We start from the raw sequence: 23,630 nt of genomic DNA on the forward strand, positions 1-23,630 counted from the left end.
TCCAAATCTAACCAGATATTGTGCCAAGAAACCACCAAAGCATCTGCACCCACAACATCTTTCAATCACTTTCTGGTCCCCACTAACCTTCCCCAGTGCAGGGTTAGTCTCTTTTGAAAGCCTTTTCCCTGCATGCCTTCCCACAACAGACTCTTTATATGTGGCAGAACCACATTTGAAATTTTGATCTAAGTCAATACATACAGCATCAGTGGGCAAGATCACTCCAGGAGCCCAGCATCTGGAACCCTGATTTGCTGGTGTCAGTAGAAGAGCTAATGAAAGATCCAACTTGCTTCCAAAAGTCTTCAAGAATTCCAGTAGTTAACAAAACAGCACCACGTGGCACAGACAGTTTCTCAGTTGGCATGTGCTTTACGAAGGTCCATGAGGATAAGTATCCCCATTTTACAGAATGAATGACTGAGGCACGGAACATTGATGTGCCAAAAGCCACGTAGTAGATCTGGAAAGAGAACCCAGAGTTGATTCCCTATCTGGTGCCCTACCTTCTAGTCCATCTTGCCTCTCTTTTGTCCAGTTATTCATAGGACAAGAAAAACCTGTAATTGTACATGGTACCCTGGAAAATAAAATATTCTGATATAAACCACAGCAGATTGAAAAACCCTCACAGCACTGGCCCCTTTGTAGTCCCAGTAGACTTGGTTCAAGATGATCTGCAAAACTAATTCCTGGCCTTTTTGACATCCATCCATTTGAAATCAGAGCTGGTTTTAATATATTTTGAAAGGAGACTCAGAATGACCTATTTTACATTTCATCTCACACAGTCTGTACACCAGATGAATCTTGAATATTCACTAGTTCCCACTGTGGAGGCTTGTGACGTCTAACCCTAACAGCCTCTAAATAACTGTAGGAAGAGAGCAGCACTTTACAGTTTCCCAGTGAAATGGTATAGCAATATTGTTTTCCTTCACATTTCAGTAAAATAGCAAGTCAGGTTAGTCCCTGGTGTAATTTCACTTACTGCAATGGTCTGAAGGCAAGTAAGAATTTCGCCCATTGGTGGGGTTTACGTACATTATGTCAGTAACACTGAACCCAATGTTTAATGTCCTGTTAATTAAAGACGCAGGCCCGCCAAACTAGTCAAGAAGAAACACCTTTTAGAAATGGTGGCCCCTATGCTGTTAATTGTTGCACGCCTGAAGCCAGCTCACTCTCAGTACACAGGAGAGTAAACTATAAAAGATAAATGTTTCTCTTTATGCAATGGGAGCAATGAGTAATAAAATCATATCAATTATTCACAGTGCTTCCCAGCAGCTTCGAATTTCAAGACCAAAAAAACCTGATAAATAGGTTGGTAGATGAGCTTCAACCGAGGAGTAAGTATTCTGTGGTGAAATGCAAGTAACCCTGAAGGACTAGAGATTGGGATGCTGGTACCAAGTTCTCCCCTACCCCCAACATTCTTACTAATACAGCCCCTTTGCCAAAGCATAGGTTACAGTTCTGACAGTAACATTCGACACCACTGAATAGCTAATACTCTGAGTCTTCCTTCTAAGAAGCATTGGGAATGCTGTCGAAACCACGATTGGCCCCTGGCCTCTCTAGTTTGAAGTGTACTTACCACACCGGTGGTTGAGTACTTGAGCAAGAGTAGATCCACAAGCACTATCCCTTCTCTCTCTTTAACTGCATTTGAAAGGTACTAATCCTGTGTTTATCTTATCTCTAATTAAATGAAGTTTTAAAGATGCAAAAAACAAATCTTGCTTATTTGTTTACTATCCGATTAAACTGAAAACCCCTTTATCATTCCGATCTTATTTTCTAGCCTAGGAAATGGTAGTGAAAGAAATATGGCAAGTAGAAGCAGAGACAAATGCATTTCAAAACGTTTAATGAGACCCATGAGATAGTAAATATCTTCTGACCAATGAAGTAAACCTTTTACAGGAATGTCGTTTAACATTTTATTCTGAAGGATAAATCTAATCCTTGACACACACAAAAATGAAATGCAAACATTAAATGACTTTCTTTCATGCTGTTTCTTCGGTTAGGTTGCCCACCAACCATGTGCTCTACGGACAGTTGGCACAGATCCAGGAAAGTAACACCCATTTAGCTCTGTGAACGTATGGTGAACAGTCTTTCATTGCACCGTGCCACACAACACAGTAGCCTGAAAGAGTAACAAAAAGGAAGAAAAAACGGAAGGCGCTAAAACAACTGACTGTGTAATAAGTCATTACTTACACATATCTGAGTAAAAGGTTAGTTGCGTTTCAATCATTCATTTTTGTATACATTTCTGAAGTTCCCATCACTTAAACAGCATTATCTAAATTAAAGAACATCAACAGCCCTTCCCAAGAAGGAGCCAGCTCTCCTCCAGTCCTTCATGCTCTGAACTTCTGACTTGCATACAAGTAGTTAGAACTAGGAAGGTTTACCCCAAGACCAAACTGCCAGAGCTATTCCAAAGCTTGGATATTATGGAAATGCCTACCAAGGGAGAGGAGCCCTTCATCGCAGTACAAAGGCTCCAGAATTTGGCCTCAACCTGAGTTCTGAATTCCAGAGCTGATGGCCCTCCAAGGAGAATGTTTTGCTTTTTCACAGCCGAGTTATTATCAGAGCTATACAACACTAACTAGCAACAGCCAACTTCAGTACACGCAGGGCCTGACCTAAAGCCAAATTATGTAAATGGAAGGCCCCCAATAGGTATTGGATCAGGCATATAATTTTCCAGAAATGAGGATCATTTGGATCATCTATACACACAAATGTAACAGCGCTATCTTTAAAAGACTCCACCTACTAACACCAAAGTCTCCTTTCCCTCTAGTTATTTCCTTCTGGTTGTCAGATCCAGGCTGCATGTGCATTCTTGTTTTATGACTAATGTACAAATGGGCACTGGTTGGTACATTTATATAAATAAAGAGGTAGTTTAGTGAGGCAGAATGGCCTCCCTCCGAGCCCGAGTGGGAGGGAACACTCTCTACCCCCTGCTGGATGGAGCAAGGCCAGGCCTGCCCCTTGCACCAGAAGCTGAGAGGCAGAACAGTTTTCCAACCGGTTATGCACCCCACCTTATAGTGGCTTCATCTAGGTTATATTTCCCTCGTTTATGAGAAGGTCATGCGAAAGCCTTACTAAAATTAAGATATACCACATCTGCTGCTTCCACTCTATCCACCAGGCTTTTTACCCTGTCATAGAAAGATATTAGGTTGGCTTGACATGATTTGTTCTTGACAAATTCATGCTGACTGCTACTTATCACGTTATCTTCTAGGTGTTTGCAAGTGGATTGCTTAATTATTTGCTCCATTATCTTTCCGAATATTGAAGTTTCACTGACTAGTCTGTAATTCCCTAGGGTGTCCTTATTTCCCTTTTTTATAGATGGGCACTATATTTACCCCTTTCCAGTCCTCTGGAATCTCTCCCATTTTCCACGACTTTTAGAAAATAATCGCTAATGGCACAGATATCTCTTCAGTCTCCTCCTTCAGTATTCTAGGATGTATTTCATCAGGGCCTGGCAACTTGAAGACATCTAACTTGTCTAAGTAATTTTTAACTTGTTCTTTCCCTATTTTAGCCTCTGATCCTACCTCATTTTCACTGGCATTCACTATGTTAGATGTCCAATCACTACTAACCTTTTTGGTAAACTGTAATACTAAACTATATCTACTAAAAAGTCCAAAAGAATGAAGAACTGCCAACAGTGTTTGACTTTATTAAAAAAACAACAACAACAACAACAAGGCACGCACAGTGTGTTGAGAATGTTTAGTTTATAGAATTCTGAGAAGTTATGAAAACAACTCCAAGCCATTTTAAAGATTTCAAAATACATATTTGCTCTGTATTCTGTTCAGGCAGCTGTCACAGTGCGGTAAGATTATTTATGACAGCACAAAGAGATGCAAGACCCATAGGACTTTTCGGCCTTAAGAAGGCAAAAAACAAATCCATTTGGAATTAGTTGATTTTTCTGGCCCTGAAGGACCTTCTTATTAGAATAGGCTTACACAAAAAATGTCATCCACAACCATTCACCTCTGCTCCCCATGACTTACAGACAGCGACACAAAATAATGCACCTGCCAGAAATCATAAAGACTTTAGGAAAGAAAGATAAAGCATTTCTTTACTGTGTTTTTTATTAAGTTCGAGGGAGGGGGGAAGAGAAGGACGGCTATCACAATATTATGAACCTTTAAACAAAGCCAAAAAGACGTATGGACAATCAGACCTTTCCAGCAGGACACCGATTTCCAGAAATAGATGCAACAAGACCTTTGGCATTGATGAGTTAGTATCGTGAATTGCAAGCAACATTCTTTGATAGACTTCAGACTGCAAGCGTCTATGTTTAGAAGCTAATTTACACTGGAATCTGGAATTTAATCATCTCTCCTCATGCATTCGGAGAATATCTGAAGTAAAGTCTTTGTCCTAAATTAACTTTGAAATTTTGCTATGCAAAGTAATATAATAATATCGAGTCAGATATGCCGATCTTACCTTGAAGGAAATTAATTGCTTGATTCTTCCTGTTAACTTTATCCTGATATGGATAGAATTTCCCTAGGCAGTACTGGATTGTGTGACGTCTAAAGCAGCTCTGACAAGCTTGGATGTAGATAAAAACTCTGAGAATCACCAGTAGGTAAAAAATATCATTTATTTTCATCTTATGTACTTCCAAGTATTTGTCAAGAGGTTACTTTTTATTCTTTTAAGATCTGATTTCAGTGGGCTTTGGATTGGATTTTTCAAGACGCCTAAATGATTTAGGAGCACATATCCTTGGTGCTTTTGAAAACCCATCCTGTGTAATTATTTAATAGTTTTCCATTTCAAATGAGTTTTGGAGAGTCAGGAAAGGCTGGACACTTAGGAGAAATAAAGAGAGGGGACATACTTCTTATTCATTTCTCCCTTAAGAAGTAATTCTGCAATCAGTTACTAGGAAAAGAAAAAGTCATAATCAGTGAGAGAGTTCCTTAAGAGAAAACCATCTATTATCAATCAACCCCCATGACAGCTCTTATCAGAAGGTAGATTTGCTTTCTACATCAGGAAGAATAAAAGTTAAGTACTAGTATGATGTAGTGGGTTTATTCTTGCTGAATGTTTATTTGAAGAGAAAGGAAGGTTACTTACCTTTATAGTAACTGGAGTTCTTAGAAATGCATGGTCCCTATGACTATTCACTATGGGTCAACCAAAACTTTCTCAGCCACCAAGGCACCACTAGAATTACTGTCAATGTCTTGTTTCATCTTGTTGAAGACCCAAGGTAAGAAGGGGATGGGGGAGGGGGGGGAAAGCAACACATTAGTGGCTCTGACCACTGCACCAGGAATAGATCCACTCTGGAATTATGCCCTCGAGCTGCACAGGAGCAGTAGGCTGAACACTTCTTCTTTACCTCTGGTGCAAAGAGCTCCCATGACAGGAAGCCGCTCTGCACCACCAAGTTGTGGAGTTCTCACTCATGGTCTCTGTGGAATGGTCTGCTGAAGCTGTCCACTAAGGCATATACTATCTCTGGAAGGTGCACTGTCAAATGGGTTCACTGGTGTTGTATGCACCAATTCTAATTTGATTGCCTTCATGCAAAGAAGGGTGGACCTCGCTCCCCACTGCTTTTTACATAGTATACAGTAGTCCTGTTGTCTGATGTGACCTGAACATATACGCTACATATGAATGGTAGAAACTTCATGCAAGCTTCCTGTACTGCTCAAAGGAGGTTGAAATGTACTCTGGATTCTTGATGGGTCCAAGAGCCCTGAGTCACATGGTTCTCCAGGTATGCTTCTCAGTCCAGTAGGAAGGAGGCTGTAATTAGCTTCTTTGTGGGTTGAAGGGAAATGAAGGATATCCCTACACACACAGCTTCCCTGTTTCTACAGGTAGAGCCATTGCTACCATTCAGTGGTAAGAGAGCTGGTAGTCAGGACCGGTGAATAATACACTGCTGGTGTAGGTAACAACACTACGACTGGTGGACAGAGCAGTGCGTAGTGCAACAACAGGTATGCACCTCTCCAGTCATCGGTTCCAAGAGTATCAGCAACTCCAGGTCAGCATAAATCGCTAGGTCCTCAAGGATGGTATAAAGTCTAGAAAATGGTGAGAGAGAAGGACTTCTGCCCATAGGAGAGCAGATGGTGCAGGCTTGAGTTGGGTAAGAGTTGGTACCATCAAGATCTTCTTCTTGTGGAACGGTGCCACCAGTGCAGTCGGTGATCGCTCCTTCCTCTCCATCACAGGTGCTGATGTCAGGCCTGCCCCTTGTGGAGGCAGTAGCTTTCACATGTACTAGACATGCCCTTGGCTCTTGATACCAACGGTGCAGACCCCAGGTCCCACTACATTCCATATTTGGGATACGGATGACTATTTTGAATTACTTTGGGCTACAGGCCCAGTTTCAGGGGAGAGCTGGCAAGAGCCCTCAGAAAGCCTACATGGTGCTCCCAAGAGTCTCCAAAGAGGGGGGAGCAGAAGGAGGGCCACTCTGGAAACCTTTGGCCACAAGGGGGCAACTACCAAATAGCAACTCTGCTACACTACCTGATAAGTTACTGTACCACACGTTGAAGCAGAGCTTTTGCTAAATACTATTAGAGGCTATCAGTATTTCTGATTAAAAAGTAAGACCAAAAAACCTAGGCTAAATACAAAGAACTCCAGTTTTATTTACAAGGTATTCACATGAAAATTTTCTAAAAAAATAATAATTTAAAAAGTGATTCTTTTATATATATAAAATCTGCTCTTGGGTGCTTAAAAGACACCTAACAAGTCTGGTTTATGAGTCTTCCCCTCCCTATATTACTCCCTTATATCTATAGCCAGCTCTCTATGGAGTGAAACTTTTGCACTTTCCACTCTTCACAGATGCTGAAAACTAATGAGCAAAACTAAGCTTCAATATTTAATTCCAGTATTTCTCATTCCTGTCAGTGCAAAGTCTGGCAGTAAATAAAGGGAACTAGATGTATCAAGTTCTTGTCTGCTCAATGAAATATCAGTAACACCTAAATATAAAGAAAAAATGCCTGATTTTTTTACTACATATGCCAGAAATTAAGAATTATCCAGCTACACCAAGATACTACTCCTTTCTCAAATGAAACTGTGAAAGAGGGGAAAAAATCTATATATTTTGATAAAAAAAATCCTGTCTGACTGCCGACCTGTTCCAATCATTTATCTTTTGACATTTGTATTTATAGCAATCCTGTATTCCATAGTATTCAGGATTATGGATATGACTTGAAAACGGTACACTGGGAATTTTCATGCACAACTAAGATTACAGAATGCTTTATATATTGCTTTTCCATTTGCTAACCAACATTATAGCAATTTATCTTATTACTACCTATCAAGTTTCCCACATATTGACAGTAATGTTGAAAATTCCTCCCCCATGACCTTTAGAACAAAAACTTTTGGGTTTTCATTTAATCTGGAACGAAAGGAACCATTATAGCTTGGGACATGTTCACCTACCTGAATCATTTACAGAGAGCATGCTAGTTAACTGTCTTCAGTTCCAGGAGAAAAAGAGTACTAACTGCTCTGAGAGAGAGAGAAAACCCTGCATCTGCGAAGACCAATATGATATATATTGTCCTGGCTTAGCTTAAGAAAGGCTGAGATCCAAGAGAGAGAGAAATAGAGGTTCAAAGCTTGGTATAAACAACTTAATTTAAGTTGAGGATCAGAATATTCTACTGAAACTTGTTCTCTAGTCATAACACTGTGATGCATGAGAGGAACACAAAGTTCAAGGGGAAATTGTCATTCATCCACTTAAGAGCCAGAGACATCAACAGTTTAACCAAGACGACAAATAAGTGCAATTGAAGACAGGATAACCTTTAGCAGCAGTGTGTGGGAGGACCCCGCAGTATCTAGTTGAAACTTACAGTGGAGGGATTTAAGGTCACCCTGTTTCTTTCCTGAGAACAGCAGAAGCATGCATTTAATTAGCTTTAAATAACTCAAAAACATTGGAATCTATTCCCATTAATGTCAGTGCCAAATTGATCCCTGTGACTTTGTTGGTTGTTAGTAATAATAGTAAATAATACTACTTAGCACTTACATAGCTCTTTTCATCCATTAACTAATTAACGTCTAATTTAGTTTGAGAACAAATATATTGCTGTCTTGAGGGGGGAGAAAAAATCAGATGTCTAATGCAAAGCAAACATTTACAGATTTAGCTAGATATTAAAATGTTTTAAAGGTATTTCCTAGGAGACTTTACTAAAAACAAAGAGAAAAGTTTGAAGGAACACTAACTGTAAAAAGGAAAGGAGTCCAAGTCATAGGAAATGTTAATATCAGTTTTCAAAACAAATACTATGGGTAACAGCTGCCAAAAATTCAAATATATGTAAATTATTGTGACATGGGATTCTTTTTAATTTGTATTCTTACAACTCATAGAAAGTGAAAAATTAATCAGAAATAATATTTCCAAAATGGATTCGTCTCCAGCAATCGCTCCTGTATGTGAAAATTTTGCTTCATAGGTATAACAACAAAAATGATTAATGACCCTTGACATTAGAATTTAAAATGCCCTTCATGCAAATACACTGGTTCCTAGATTCTTTTGTAATACAATAGCAAGCAGGAATTAGAATTGCAAAAAAGCAAAAAGGAGCTACATGGAAACTACACAATGAAGTAGTTTCATTGTGATACTGAGAGAGGAATATGAAATGAATACAAGATAACACTGATATGAGAGTCTAGCCAGCCTTTCCCCCTAAAACTATCCATTCATTTAGATTGCTCTTCATTGCAAAAAAGATCAAATTATATGATTTGATCTGCTCAACCAGAGCTTTTACATAGTAGAAAACAGTGATTAATTTTACACAAAAAAAGGAAAAGTTTATTCTTAAAGGGACAGGATCCATTCTAATTTGACCCATAATTTTTATATATTTAAAAAAAATAGCTTTTACAAAAGCTATGAGCTATAGAAATATTTCCATGTTTTAAAAAAATCCCATGTACAACGAGGTTGTCTATTGCTGCACTGTGCTAGCTCATGACAACCTGAAAGCAAATGTGACTTGTGTATTTCATTCTCCAAACTACAAGAGACCAAAAAAAACCCAGTAAGACTGTGGGGAAAAAATAGAGTTTAAACTTTATTTCAGAATCATCTGTTAGACTGTTAAGAATTCAAAGGATCATTGACCTAGAGACCCTGTCAGAGATCAGGCACCTTCGGGCTGGGCATTGCACAGGGAGCAGGAGACAGTCCCTGTGCCAGACAGCACACACTCTAAGGTCTCAGTGGGAATTACAAGTTCATGTTTTAAGTCAATCAGGAACTTAAGGGGTTTGCTGGATCAGAGCCTACATTAAAACACTGGAATTTTAACCCATTCTCCTTTTACACATTTGGAGATCTCTATACAAACGGTTCATCTTCAAAAGAAGAAAAACTACTTAAAACATAGGGAGATAAATCCATCTCTCAGATCCGAGCATTTGAAGTTGGTTGACATAATATACGGTACCACTGCACATTACACACAAAGCAGCTAAAAGGTTTGCTTTCTGAAAAATATAAAGTAGCTCAAGCTAAAGGGAGACTTTTAGGTACATTTTTATAGTTTTAATTTATTTTGTTTACTGTCTAGTGCTCACAATATCCTCTTAGATAGTTGAGCACAAAATGCCTTTCCTGCCAATTTGCTCCTTTTCCATTTATCAGACATTGATTTCTTTTACCTCCTTTATTTCTAATGGAGCACAAACCAGCATGGTTCTCATCCAACTAATTGCTTGTGTCCAGCATTATCAGTGACGTCAACCCAGCTCTGAGAATAGCTCTGTTAACTTGCACTTTCCGTGCTGTAGCAGACCCATCCTACAGAGCCTCCATGAACAATGCAGACGGCGCCACTTTAATTTCAAGGAAACAAGGTGGAGGATTTTTGTATTTTTTTAAATGAATATTTTCTGTGCAGGATACAGCAGAACTATATGGAGAAGGGGGGGAAAGTGGTCAGTTAGCTAAAGCATGGCTGCCTGGTGCTCTGCATCAGCCCTGGGCCTAGTGCAGCCCGAGGACTGCTCTAACTTGTGCCATACCCAGACTGCATCATGTCTAACTCTCTCCACCAACACTTCCCCCGAACCTGCAGCTAGGGCCACCGAGAGCGGGTTCGGGCCCCGGTGAAAAAAATTTTTCGGGCCCCCCAGCAAGGGTGGACCAGCTAAACAGGGCCAACGAGAGCAGGGGGGAAGCCGGGCCCCGGGCCCCCTTCTGGTCCGCCAGGCCCTGCGGGCCCCCCAGCAAGGGCAGACTGACTAAACAGGGCCAATGAGAGGAGGGGGAAGCCGGGCCCCGGGCACCCTTCCGGACCGCCGGGCCCCGTAATTTGTACCGGCTTCCCCCTCCCCCCTCGTCGGCCCTGCCTGCAGCATGCACCTTCAGGAAGGCTAGCACATAAGCTGGCTCGGTTAGCTCCAGGCCCATTGGAGATTCCCTCATGTTGAGGGGACACTCCAGCTGAAAACTCCAGGCTGAATTCGGTCCCCTTTGTGCTGTAGGCACGGTACCAGGCAGACAGAACGGGGCACTGGAAACATCCCCTCTGCAACATGGCGAGAGGGGACTTTACTGCTTGTCCAATCGCCACCCCCTTGGGGCAGATTTCTGCTCAGACCCAGGAGCAGCACACCCTTGAGCGTAGCTGTCCCTCAGCCTTCACCCCAAGAACCCATCTTCAATGGGTGGTAGCAATGGGGCCTCACCTGCATCTGGGACCGCAGGTATAATAGCAGCTGAGCCCCTGCGATGCCTCTCCTCCTGAGCTCTGCCCCCCCGCGTGGGATTACACTGTGCATGAAGCAATGAAGGAAGCATGTGGCCCAGTAACATTAAACATTATGGATGAGGTGGAAAGTGAATCAAAAATTATTTATAACTTACAAAAATCACCCAGCCAACACCTTAAGTTGCTTTGCTAGCCTGTCCTTTCAATTCTCCCTCAGAGGTACAGACAGAGTTAAGGGGCCTGACTCTCACCCTTCACACTGTTCTGGCAGGAGCAACTGTAATGGAATTTAAACCCAATTGAAATCCCCTTTGCACAGCCAGAACGGAGAAGAGGGGCCTTTGGGAAATAATGAAATGTTTAATTAAAGGGATATAGTTGGGAATTACAAATATTTGTTATGCTTTATTCCAACACCAACAAAAAGAGAAACAAACTGCTCTGAAGCAATGGGGAGGGGAAGAAAGATGTGCCCCCAGGCTGAGATTACACAGATACTAAGTTTTAGCCCAAAGCAAACTAAAAAGCTAAGATATAAATCTTCATAAAAGAGACGGATAATGGAAACAACACATGACCCTTAAACTTTAGCATCAGACATGGAACTATATATTGTTTAAGACAACTCTAAGCAATCTGCTTAGTGTTTGCCTCTGTGGGTCCTGCCTATTGTAGAGGTGGAGATATGCTTTTTCCCTTACATAGCAGGATGATGTGAACTCAAGTTCAAAGACAGACCAGAGCCACGGGAAGGGACTTCCTGGAAAACTGTAAAAGGGGCTCCTTGTCAAAAAACACAGAGTGAGCTACAGTCAAACAAACCTGTGAGTGGAAAACATTGGAAGATATAAAGTTTGTAAGAATGTTGCTTGTAAATGGGAAAAAAAACAGGAAATCTTTAAATGGCTTGGTCAAATAATTCTGTAAGGCAAGATTAGGAGTCACAGAACATTGGTCATCTGCTAATCAAAGGCCTTCAAAATGTCTCTTGGCTTCCAAGTTGTGGTCTAGAGTGTGGGGGTTAGGGGGTGGGCATATGGAGGGGTGGGTGTGGAGGGGGGTGTTGTACAAAAGTAAGTTTGAACAGAGCTAAATAAAAGCAGAGTCAATAAATAAATGGAGATATCCCATCTCCTAGAACTGGAAAGGACCTTGAGAGGTCATTGAGTCCAGCCCCCTGCCTTCACTAGCAGGAACAAGTACTGATTTTGCCCCAGATCCCCAAGTGGCCCCCTCAAGGATTGAACTCACAACCCTGCATTTAGCAAGCCAACGCTCAAACCACTGAGCTATCCCTCCCCTCTAATGAAGACTATCTATCTGAGCATTAAAGCGGAGGAAAATCAGAAAAAAAACTGCTGAGCAGAGACACCACCAGTATTTTACTTTAGTGAGGGAAACAATGGCAGAGAGGCTTTTCAAACAGGATGATTCTGACTTAAATTGGCAAAGTTTTCATATGCAAGTATTTCTTTTTTGGTGCAGCTTTATTTTACTGAACATTTGGCATGCATCGTGAACAAAGCAGAGTCTACCATCCACAAATGAGACTACTTTGCAATCTGTGTTGAGTCTAGAGGTATCAGTTAACAGGGGAGGGGGTAAAGACCAATAACTTGTAATAAAACCGAAAGATCATGAGGCTGGGTCTTCAAACGTTATGCCTGGCCTATAACCAGAAATATGGTGTTTGCAGCAAAATCTTTTCAGGGCTGGGCTTGGAAGCCCTTAGGAACGGACTACAGCAATCACAATAAAGGGATGAATTCTCCTCTCTGATATAGATGTGTGTGAAGGGGGTGCTGTTAGCTCCCTTACCCACTGGCTTCCTCAGGAATGGCTCTGATCACTGCCTGAAAATAGTCATGGGTAAGGACCAGGAAAGCTCTGTCCTACCATGCCCCCCACTCCACACCGGAATTAAGAGGAGCAAACTTACTCAGGAGCCTGCTATATCCATAGAGGGCTCCCCTGTGCAGGATCAGTTCTCCACTGGCCATTTTTGACATGTTTCCGTTCACTTGTGGCCACTAATGTGGACGCAGTGAAACTGGTGAGCCTGGCCCCACGGTTGTGATTCTCCAGAGGAGAATAAGTGAGTTAGGTGCCCAGCTCCCAAGAGCAGTCTCATTCCAATGGGAATAGCTCCCTTAAAAATTCCAGTCTAAAAAGCTACAATTCTGCCTAGGCAGGTATGTAATTTGGCTCAGAAACAGGAAGTAATATGGCTAAATTAATTACTTCTGTAAGAACTGTAATAACCACCACACTATATCCTAGTGCCCACAAAAAGGGCAGATATTAGAGTGCGAGAATCTTAATTCTGAATGTCCTGACTCCTGTGGGTTTAAGACAGAAGTTGAAGTCAGTGGAGCTATGTCAGTTTACACCAGCTGCGGATCGAGCCCTGTAGATCTTGCAAATTACAATCCTGTCAAAGTCTCCCATTTCTGAGTAAGACAATCAATAAACTGGCACAGGCCCTCTTCCAAAGACGCTTTCGCACCAACAATATACTTGAAATCTCTCAGTCAGGGTCCAGTCCTGGTATTGGAACAGAAAGCATTGGAGGAGTTGATGGATGACCTCCTGCTATCCATAGATTCAGGCAGGATGCCTACACAGCCTCCAGGATCTGTCTGTGGCATTTGATACTGTTTGCCATGTCATACTACTGTCTCTTCTCTGAGAAATAGGAGAGGTTGGCCAGAATGTTCTGAAATGTCTCCAGTCTTTAATTTCAGGAGCTCTCAGAGTGTGGTGATGGGCAACTACTCCTCTACTTACTAAATGATCAGAAAAAATGGTGAACATGTCAGTGGTGACTATGTGCGAAGGCATCACAGTACTAAGTAGTGTAATTGTGTGTGCGACCTCCCATAACTTCCTAAGTAAAATATGCATTTCTTACTATATTTGCATATCACCAGGGCAATAAGGCATGGCACCAATGACACAAAATGTGGATGTTACAGCAGGGGTAACACTAATCTACATATTCTCATTTTTATCTTGCTTTGGAAAGGAACTCAATTTTCCCTCTAACCATGCTCAACTATTTTTAAACATAAGTGCACTGTTAAAGCACATTAAGTTTAATGAACTGGAGCATTTCCCTTTGAAATGCTTTCAGGAATCTGATTGGTGGGCAGTATATGGAGTCTTTTTGTTTATACATTGGCTGCAGCCAATCATTGTATAAAATACCACGGCCACAGTATGGCAAATAGCATGCAGTTCTTCCCTAATCTATGCACTGCTCGGTGTCCCCATGACATAGCAGATCAACAGACCCTAAATTCAACACCTCCTGTTATGTTACTACTCTTATTTGCTCATTTTTCACCTCGTCTCTTTGTTTATTTTTACACCCAATTACAAATTTTTAGCCTTTCAAAACCTAATATTTCTTTCTGTTACTGCACTAATACGGCTACCAAACTCTCTCCTGGATACATTAATTCATTGATTACCTCCAAGGTGTGTCTACGCTACTGAATAGTGTTTAGCCACTGAGTCCCAGTCACATCACTTTTTTGCTAATACCTTTGTTCCTTTAGCTGAAAGCTAATATTTCTTTTGGTCAACATAAATCTTTTCAGTTGTTTTATTTTTGCTGTCACTCAACCAGGTATTATCTTGCTGCGTCAAGATCTTAATTTATCCATGATATTCCAGGCTTGTCCCTCAGAGCAGTTACCCTCTGAAAGCATCACTATTAATCTTTCTTTTGACCCTCCCAGTTTTTATACCATAAATCTGTCTCCCAGGTGTTAACTTACATAAAGCAATGTGTCCTGCTTCATTAAATGCTACCTGCTGGGGCGGTGGCACTACTCACAAACTTCCTTATGCTGCTTGTTATACGGAACTGCAGCCCTTCAGCTGAAGTCATGCTATGTGGGCCAATGAGTCCAAATCCCCTGCTAGTATTTTCCATAGGTTCAAAGTTCACCTCTACCCTGATATAACACGACCCGATATAACACAAATTCGGATATAATGTGGTAAAGCAGCGCTCCAGGGGGGTGGGGCTGCGCACTCCGGCGGATCAAAGCAAGTTCGATATAACGCGGTTTCACCTATAACGCGGTAAGATTTTTTGGCTCCCGAGGACAGCGTTATATTGGGGCAGAGGTGTAGTATTTAATGTGACATCACGCCCGGTCTCACTTTGACTTTTGGGTTCCTGACTGGGAAGAGAGCATTGAGAACACTGTGTGTGTCAGTTGAAAGGAAGCTACGACGTAGGATGGGAACTACGTGTGAAGTGCTAGCCTCTCTTTCCTCGGAGCATGAAGGACACATTGCCATGCTCAGTCTTCCAGGCCCTTCTTCCAGGGTGCCTTTGTATTCATTCTGACAAAACTCCTGATCGGTGCAGGCTGCCTGCACCTAGAGGCCTTTTACTCCACTCCCCTCTCATTACTCCAGAGCTAGTCACCGGATCCAACCTCCCTCCTTCAGCCCCCTTCACCCGTGCGCCCCCCCCCCCCGGCCCTTTCAGTGAGTCTACACCAGACCCCTTCCCAGCTGGATCTGATAACTGAGCAGATAACTGAGCAGGGCTAGTTCGGCCCAGCCCGCTGGCCCTTAGCGGGACAGTCCACCCTGTTAGGTTGTGTCACTATTAATGATCTAAACCAGAGCAGGTGTTCCATATATTAGGAATATGTGCCGTACTAAACACTATGGTACTACTTCATGGTACCATGTTAAAGACAGACATTTAGTATATGAAAAGAAATTAATGACTTAATACCATCTATGATGGTCTAAGCTTTCTTTTTTAAAGAATGAGAATATTTGGTTACAACTACGTTACCGGAAATAATGTATATCATGAAATAAGTACAAAAGAATAAGTACAGAAGCTTTCTATTTGCAAAATAAATGCATGAATTGAACAGTTTGTGCACACAATTAAATTAAACAAACACTATACAAACATGCATGTATGCACACACATACCTTCAAATAATTTTTCCTTTAACTATTTGTCTATTGATATCCATGTTTTTTGCATTGGCAACCCACATCATGGTAGGTTAGTTAACAGGGCGCTGATCCGGGGCATATCAGCTTCAATGGAGTTTGGACAATTTACACCGGTTCTGGACCTGCCCCTTTGGCTCTCTTTTGGTTATGGCAGTGGAACCTCTGTATTTTAGATCTATCTGATGCACACATTCCCCCCACCATCACCCCGGATTAGTTTTATTTTTTATTATTTGCCAGAACAATTTTTTTTTTTAAACACACAGAGTACAAAATGTGAATAGCTATGAGGTAAAATCTGAATACAACCAGACAATGGTAGTATTTAAATAGCTAGCACTAATATACTCTAATTTTTCTCTTTTCCCTTCTTTTTTTCAAGAAAGTAAGATTACAAACCTATCTTTCCATGCATCCTTTTATTTGCCATTTAAGCAACCTCAAAGCACATTGGACCCAAGAATCCTTCCTTACTGTTCAGAAAAGACTGTTCACATTTAAATCAGTGCTGCTGCTCTCTGTTTCTCTGAATATATATTATAAGAGAAATACGTGAAGGCCAGACCCAAAGTGGATGCTGATTGGGATAGCTCCACTGTAATCAACCGAGCTACACTGATTTACAAAAGCAGAGAATCTGATCTTAAAGCATGTGTCTTGTTTTTATCTTCCTTCCTTCCTAATCTGATGAATTAATGTCACAATGACAAGGATCTCCCAAGCTCTGAAACACCATGCTATGTGAAAAAGAGAATCCTTTTATTTTTCTATTTGAATTTATGTTTCCTATGTAGATGCCACCTTTCTGGCTTGGTAATATTTAAATACCAGCATCCTGAACCTTTCATCAGTAGCTTCAAACCCAGACGAATTTCCAGAACTGTCAATCTCCTGCAATGATGTTCTTGGCTCAAATACAAACAACATTATGTTTGTAAGCATACAGAACTGATTTTTGGCTGTCTTTCCCTCCCACCCCCACCTACTCATTTAATTAACTAATTCTCTCTAATTTTGGGGGCAAATGACTACCGTCATAGCAAATAATAGTGAGAATGTACAGCCTTGACTGGTTCACGTATGCGGATGAATTTTTTTCATAGATAAAGCCATCAAGTCTAGCTCTTGTAGAAAGCCTCACTTCATCTCAGGAGTCCATCTCTCTTTCTTCCCCTCTCCCCCCAAATTTCTCATCTCCTTTACTCCTATTCAACCCTATCAAACACCTTTTCCAAGTCTAACAAGAGCAGAATTGTATTCTTTTCAATGCTCCTCCAACATCTGCTAATTCTCCATCCTTGATAAACCTGTTTAGTCCCTATATATGGAGTTAGCTAAAAGATTAAACAATGTTACCTAGCTTCTTAACCAGAATCCCAAAATAAAAGTTGGCCTGTGCAAGTTATGTGAAGCCATATATTTACCCAGTAATGATGTTTCATTCATTGATGCTGGAAAATCTTCACCATCAAAAAATAAAAATAAATTAAAAGCAGTCTAGAGAGCAGACTTTGAAGATTCAGTGTCAACTCCAGGAGTTTTTTCCTGTTATTGTGGCTAGAATTTGTTTTAATAATGCTCTCTCATTTTCCATTAACATTTGGCGCTTTATTTCATTTTATTTCCACAGTCCTGCACAATTGTAACACTTGAGATTCTCCAAACTTTGCAAATGTCTGTATTACCCTGAAAAAGTTTCACATTTGTCTTTGGAATTTCTACATTTTATTAGCAAAGTTGGAGGGATTTTTAGCTTTTTTGCCAATCACTCTTTACCATTTCCTATCCTGATTGATTGCTATTTCTACTTTTTCATTTTAGAGAATATTTAGCTTACGCGTGTGCTAATAAGTTGCTTTAAATTATTTGCAGAACGTATCTTTTTATGCCTTTGATCTAAAATAATCATTTCACTACTACTCTGAATAAGAGCAATGCAACTGACCAGCACCTTGTTGTTTGTACTCTTTTTGATGCCAGCTTTAAGCATTCACCAAAGAGAGTTTTTTCCCATTAGCCTCTGGTGAGCAAATTGGGCTTTTTTTCCTAGTCCTGTTAATATATTTTATATTCATCACTAGATAAATTAGTATCTGCTTATTGTGGGCTTTGGATCAGACCCTATATATGGTAGCCTACATTTTTACACATTTTGTCCTGTTATTGCATTTCATCTTTTTTTCCATTTTCCTTGTGTTACTGAATGTGACTCTGCAAAGCATTATTCCTTTATTATATCTCCTGGTGTAAATTGTTTTACAGCATTTCATAAGTAGTATATTCCACACAAATTCTATTTATTGTATAATCAGCCAAAAACACACTGCATGATGTACCTCATTGCTTTGGTGGATGTTTAATGGTGATATTTAAATGCTGATTTTGCTTCCCATTTGGTCTAAAAACATATTTGCATCACAGCTAAAATATATTTTGAGAAAAATCTATCAATTCCTTATCTAACAGCTGGCTGTGTATGTAGCCAACTAATTTAAAGTCCAGGTCCTTACTGGGGGATTCTTTTGTACACATTCAATTTGATTTCAAAAATAAAATATAGTTGGAAGTTAAAAAAGAAAAAGCAGCAAAGTTAATAATTGTTATTTTTAGCTATTAACACATTAGCAACTTTCAGCTGTGGTAATTCAACATAATCATCACTCCACCTCCCATTAATAACCCGTTAGAGTCAGAAAACAATAAACATTCATCAGGCCAGGTCATTCCTCAGTCTATGAAGTGAGATCTACACTTCCGCAGGCATAGCTCAGGAGTGATTTTTGGTAGGGGAAAAGGAAAGTGGAAGGAAACATAAACCCACAGCATGTAATCCACCCTACTTCTGTAATCCCTTGCTCTTTGTAAAGGGAAAATGTTTCCTTTTATGAGAAAAAAAAAGTTATTCCAGTTAACCTTGTCCTATTCGCTTTAATAGGTCTTTTGGTATTACAAGATTCCTGGTGATAATATATAGTTAATTTTTTTTTTTTTAATCTAAACTCTTGGGAGACTATCTGTTAAAAATTAGATTATGTGTCCCTTGAATAATAAATTGTAATCACCGGTAAAACCCTTTATTACTTTTGTTTGTTTAAGGTCTAAAAGAAAGGAGGAGAAAGTGCAACATAAAATAGCCATCAGTTTAAATGGGAGCTGCCTTCACTAGAACACAAGCCAAGATAGTTATAGTGTTAATAATTCAATGTCGGTAGAAAACGGTACTATTATGACTGATTTATACAGACTGAAGGAGGCATATGTTATGCTACAGGTGGATGTGAGGGCACAAGAAACCACTTTATGGTTTTCCCAGAAGTACAGAGTCAAAAAGGTCATCTGTGGTAAAGGATCTTTTGCATTAGTCTTTTAAATCAATGCATGAATTAAAGGCAATTTACATATAAATGGGCTAATACTCTGGCTTTGAAATTAAATGAATTTTTAAAAGACTTAAGAAACAGCAGAAAAGGTCAGTGAGGTATTAAGTGTACATAATGTGATTTTTTTAGAAATTGCTGGTCTTGGAAACTATATGTTTCTGGTTAATAATGTTGGTTTATTAATATTTTGTATTCATAATCAGTTCTGTCCAAAAATATACTGCTAGCTATGAGTAAGCAGATGTAGAAAAGCAATCCCAAAGAGAGGAATATCATATCTGAGGAAACAAGGAGATATTCTGACTACCGACATGTTTAAAAATTGACCTTTGTTCACTGTGTTGCTAAACAGTAGCATCAAATATCACATTGTAACCAAATGGTATCTTAGGTCTGCTTTGACATTTATTTTTGGTTCTGAGGGGGCCATAGGAAAAATCATTGCCGGCATCTAATGGGGCCCGATTGTCTCGTTTACACTCATATAAATCAAAAGTGTGTCCATTCACATCTATGGCCCAGACCCTGCCCTGTGATCTGTGTAGGTGTGACAGTACTGTTACAGCAGCCCACCACAGGTCACAACGTAGGATCACGACTACGGAGAAGCAATAACCTAACATGTGAGGGATGACTTATACCCACTGCTTACGGAAAAGCACCAGCATACAAGCAAGGGAATGCTGGAGGGTTGGGGGGTAGGGGAAGCACAATCATATAGTAAGTTTATTGTGTACGTTTTGGTATAGGATTTTTTCTTTCAACAGATTTTAAAATTCCTTGAATAAAATAAAGTTTTCCAACATGGACATTTTTTCTCAGTTGTTTCTTTCATTTGCAGAGCAGAGAATGCCTTGATGCTATCCACCTTTTCCACTGGCAGGTGGCTCCTGACATCTAAATAGCACCCTCAGCAAGTTCGCGGGTGACACTAAGCTGGGGGGAGAAGTAGATACGCTGCAGGGGAGGGATAGGGTCTAGAGTGACCTAGAGGATTGGGACAAAAGAAATCTGCTGAGGTTCAACAAGGACAAGTGCAGAGTCCTGCACTTAGGATGGAAGAATCCCATGCACTGCTACAGGCTGGGAACCAACCGGCTAACTGGCAGTTCTGCAGACAAGGACCTGGGGATTACAGTGGACGAGAAGCTGGATATGAGTAAATGGTGTGCCCTTGTTGCCAAGAAGGCATATTGGGCTGCATTAGTAGGAGTATTGCCAGCAGGTTGAGGGAAGTGATTATTCCCCTCTATTCAGCACTGGTGAGGCCACACCTGGAGTATTGCATCCAGTTTTGGGCCCCCCACCATAGAAAGGATGTGGACAAATTGGAGAGAGTCCAGGGGAGGGCAAGAAAAATGATTAGTGGGCTGGGGCACATGACTTATGAGGAGAGGCTGAGGGAACTGGGCTTATTTAGTCTGCAGAAGACAAAAACGAGGGGGGATTTGATAGCAGCCTTCAACTACCTGAAGGGGGGAGTTCCAAAGAGAATGGAGCTTGGCTGTTTTCAGGGTTGGCAGATGACAGAACAAGGAGCAATGGTTTCAAGTTGCAGTGGGGGAGGTTTAGGTTGGATATTAGGAAAAACTATTTCATTAGGAGGGTGGTGAAGCACAGGAATGGGTTACCTAGGGAGGTGGTGGAATCTCCATCCTTGGAGGTTTTTAAGGACCAGCTTGACAAAGCCCTGGTTGGGATGATTTAGTTGGGGATTGGTCCTACTTTGAGCAGGGGGTTGGACTAGATGACCTCCTGAAGTCTCATCCAATCATAATCTTCTATGATTCTCACCACCTGGTGCTCTGCTAGGGGGCCTTCACTTGGCAGAGGTAGGGAATAATGGAGATAAGGGGTTCAACATGGTGCACTAAAGCTTTTGTTCCATCCTTCCATTACTGATCCTGTTTTAAAGAACACAACCAAGTTATTACATAGCACTTGGTCCTCCAATTCCCCCAGAAAGGACCAGGATCTATTGTATGAGCAACTTAATAAAGTTAAGAACAACTGGATATCAACTCATTTCTCTCCTCTGCTGAAGCATGTTTGTTCATTCTTCTCACACAACATCTACCTCCCCATGGCTTTATGTAACAAATGAATCATTGCCTAATATCTAGGGCTGTCAATAATTAAAAAATTATTTGCAATTAATCGCACAATTAATCGCTCTGTTAAACAACAGAATACCATTTATTTAAATATTTTTGGATGCTGTCTACATTTTCAAATATATTGATTTCAATTACAACAGAATACAAAGTATACAGTGCTCACTTCATATTTATTTTTTATTAAAAATATTTGCACTGTAAAAAACAATAGCATTTTTCAATTCACCTAATACAAGTACTGTAGTGCAATCTCATTATCATGAAAGTTGAACTCACGAATGTAGAATTATGTACAAAAAAAACTGCATGCAAAAATAAAACTTTAGAGCCTACAAGTCCACTCATGCTTCCACGCTGATGATGCTAGGTAAAATAATAATGCATTAAGTAAATTTTTGACTGAACTTCTAGGGGAAGAATTGTATGTCTCCTATTCTGTTTTATCCATTTTCTGCCATATATTTCATGTTATAGCAATCTTGGATGATGACCCAGCAGGGCTGCCGAGAGCGGGTTCGGGCCCCAGTGAAAAAAAATTTTGGGCCCCCCAGCAAGGGCAGACTGGCTAAACACAGCTGACGGGGGAGGGGGGAAAGCCAGGGAAGCCGGGCCCCCTTCTGGACCACCGGGCCCCGGTAATTCGTACCAGCTTCCCATCCCTCTCGTCGGCCCTGTGACCCAGCACATGTTGTTCATTTTAAGAACACTTTCACTACAGATTTGACAAAACGCAAAGAAGGAACCAATGTAAGATTTCTAAAGATAGCTACAGTAGTTGATCCAAGCCTTAAGAATCTGAAGTGCCTTCCAAAATCTGAGAGGGACAAGGTGTGGCGCATGCTTTCAGAAGTATTAAAAGAGCAACACTTTGATGCGGAAACTACAGAACCCGAACCACCAAAAAAGAAAATAACCCTCTGCTGGTGGCCTCTGACTCAGAAGATGAAAATGAACATGTGTTGGTCAACACGGCTTTGGATTATTATCGAGCAGAACCCATTAGCATGCGTGCATGTCCTCTGGAACGGTGGCTGAAGCACGAAGGGGCATATGAATGTTTAACATATCTGGCACGTAAATTTCTTGCAAGTGCCATGCAAATGCCTTTTCTCACTTTCAGGTGACATTGTAAATAAGCAGCTGGCAGCATTATCTCCAGTAAATGTAAACAACATTTACATTTGTAAAAAACGTGTTTGTTTTAGCAATTGGCTTAGCAAGAAGTAGGACTGAGTGGACTTGTAGGCGCTCAAGTTTTACATTGTTTTGTTATGGAGTGCTATTATGCAACAAAAAAAATCTACATTTGTAAGTTGTACTTTCATGATAAAGAGATTGCACAGTACTTGTATCAGGTGAATTGAAAAATACTATTTCTTTTATTATTTTTACAGTGCAAATATTTGTAATAAAAATAATATAAAGTGAGCACTGTACACTTCATATTGTGTTATAATTGAAATTAATATATTTTAAAATGTAGAAAACATCCAAAAATATGTAATAAATTTCAATTGCTATTCTATTGTTTAACAGTGCAATTAAAACTGGGATTAATCACAATTTTTTAATCACGATTAATTTGAGTTAATTGCGTAAGTTAACTGTGATTAATCGACAGCCCTAGTAATAGCCCAAGGGCTCAATCCTGAAGCCACTTTGATAGTTAAACTTCCAATCTGCCTGCACTGCGCATGTCCATGCAATCAACTTGAGGTTCTCTCAGTGCTGGGATACCCAACTCAAATTTCACTGGTGGAGTTCCAAAGCAGGGGCTGATCTTTCCAAAATGAGATGAAATTGTATCCATTCTCCAGGAAATGGTTAGCACCAAGCAGGGCACTGGCATTCTGCAAGCCACAAGAGCGGCTTAAATAGCCACTTCAAAATATATTAATTCACTGAACAAGATAAGAACTAAACTATTTAACCGAAACAACAAGGAGTCTGGTGGCACCTTAAAGACTAACAGATTTATTTGGGCATAAGCTTTCGTGAGTAAAAACCTCACTTCTTCGGATGCATAGAGTCTCTATGCATCCGAAGAAGTGAGGTTTTTACTCACGAAAGCTTATGCCCAAATAAATCTGTTAGTCTTTAAGGTGCCACCAGACTCCTTGTTGTTTCGGTTAAATAGTTTAGTTCTTATCTTGTTCAGTGAATTAATATATTTTGAAGTGGCTATTTAAGCCGCTCTTGTGGCTTGCAGAATGCCAGTGCCCTGCTTGGTGCTAACCATTTCCTGGAGAATGGATACAATTTCATCTCATTTTGGAAAGATCAGCCCCTGCTTTGGAACTCCA

General features: G+C 40.5%; 1 protein-coding gene across 4 annotated transcripts in view; it reads right to left on the reverse strand.

Annotated features, from left to right (window-relative positions):
- Positions 1–23,630, reverse strand: part of FHIT (fragile histidine triad diadenosine triphosphatase) — a 1,015,388-nt gene that overhangs the window by 708,447 nt on the left and 283,311 nt on the right. The window contains exon 1 of one of the 4 annotated variants that reach the window (XM_034776976.1): positions 7,531–7,651. The exons of the other annotated variants lie outside the window; for them this stretch is intronic. The gene's annotated coding sequence lies outside the window, so the exon portion shown is untranslated. Of the gene's footprint in view, positions 1–7,530; positions 7,652–23,630 lie in introns of those variants that run through there. 4 annotated transcript variants of the gene reach the window in all.

The sequence above is a fragment of the Trachemys scripta genome, chromosome 7, assembly GCF_013100865.1.
Source record: "Trachemys scripta elegans isolate TJP31775 chromosome 7, CAS_Tse_1.0, whole genome shotgun sequence".
Classification (NCBI taxonomy): Eukaryota; Metazoa; Chordata; order Testudines; family Emydidae; genus Trachemys; species Trachemys scripta.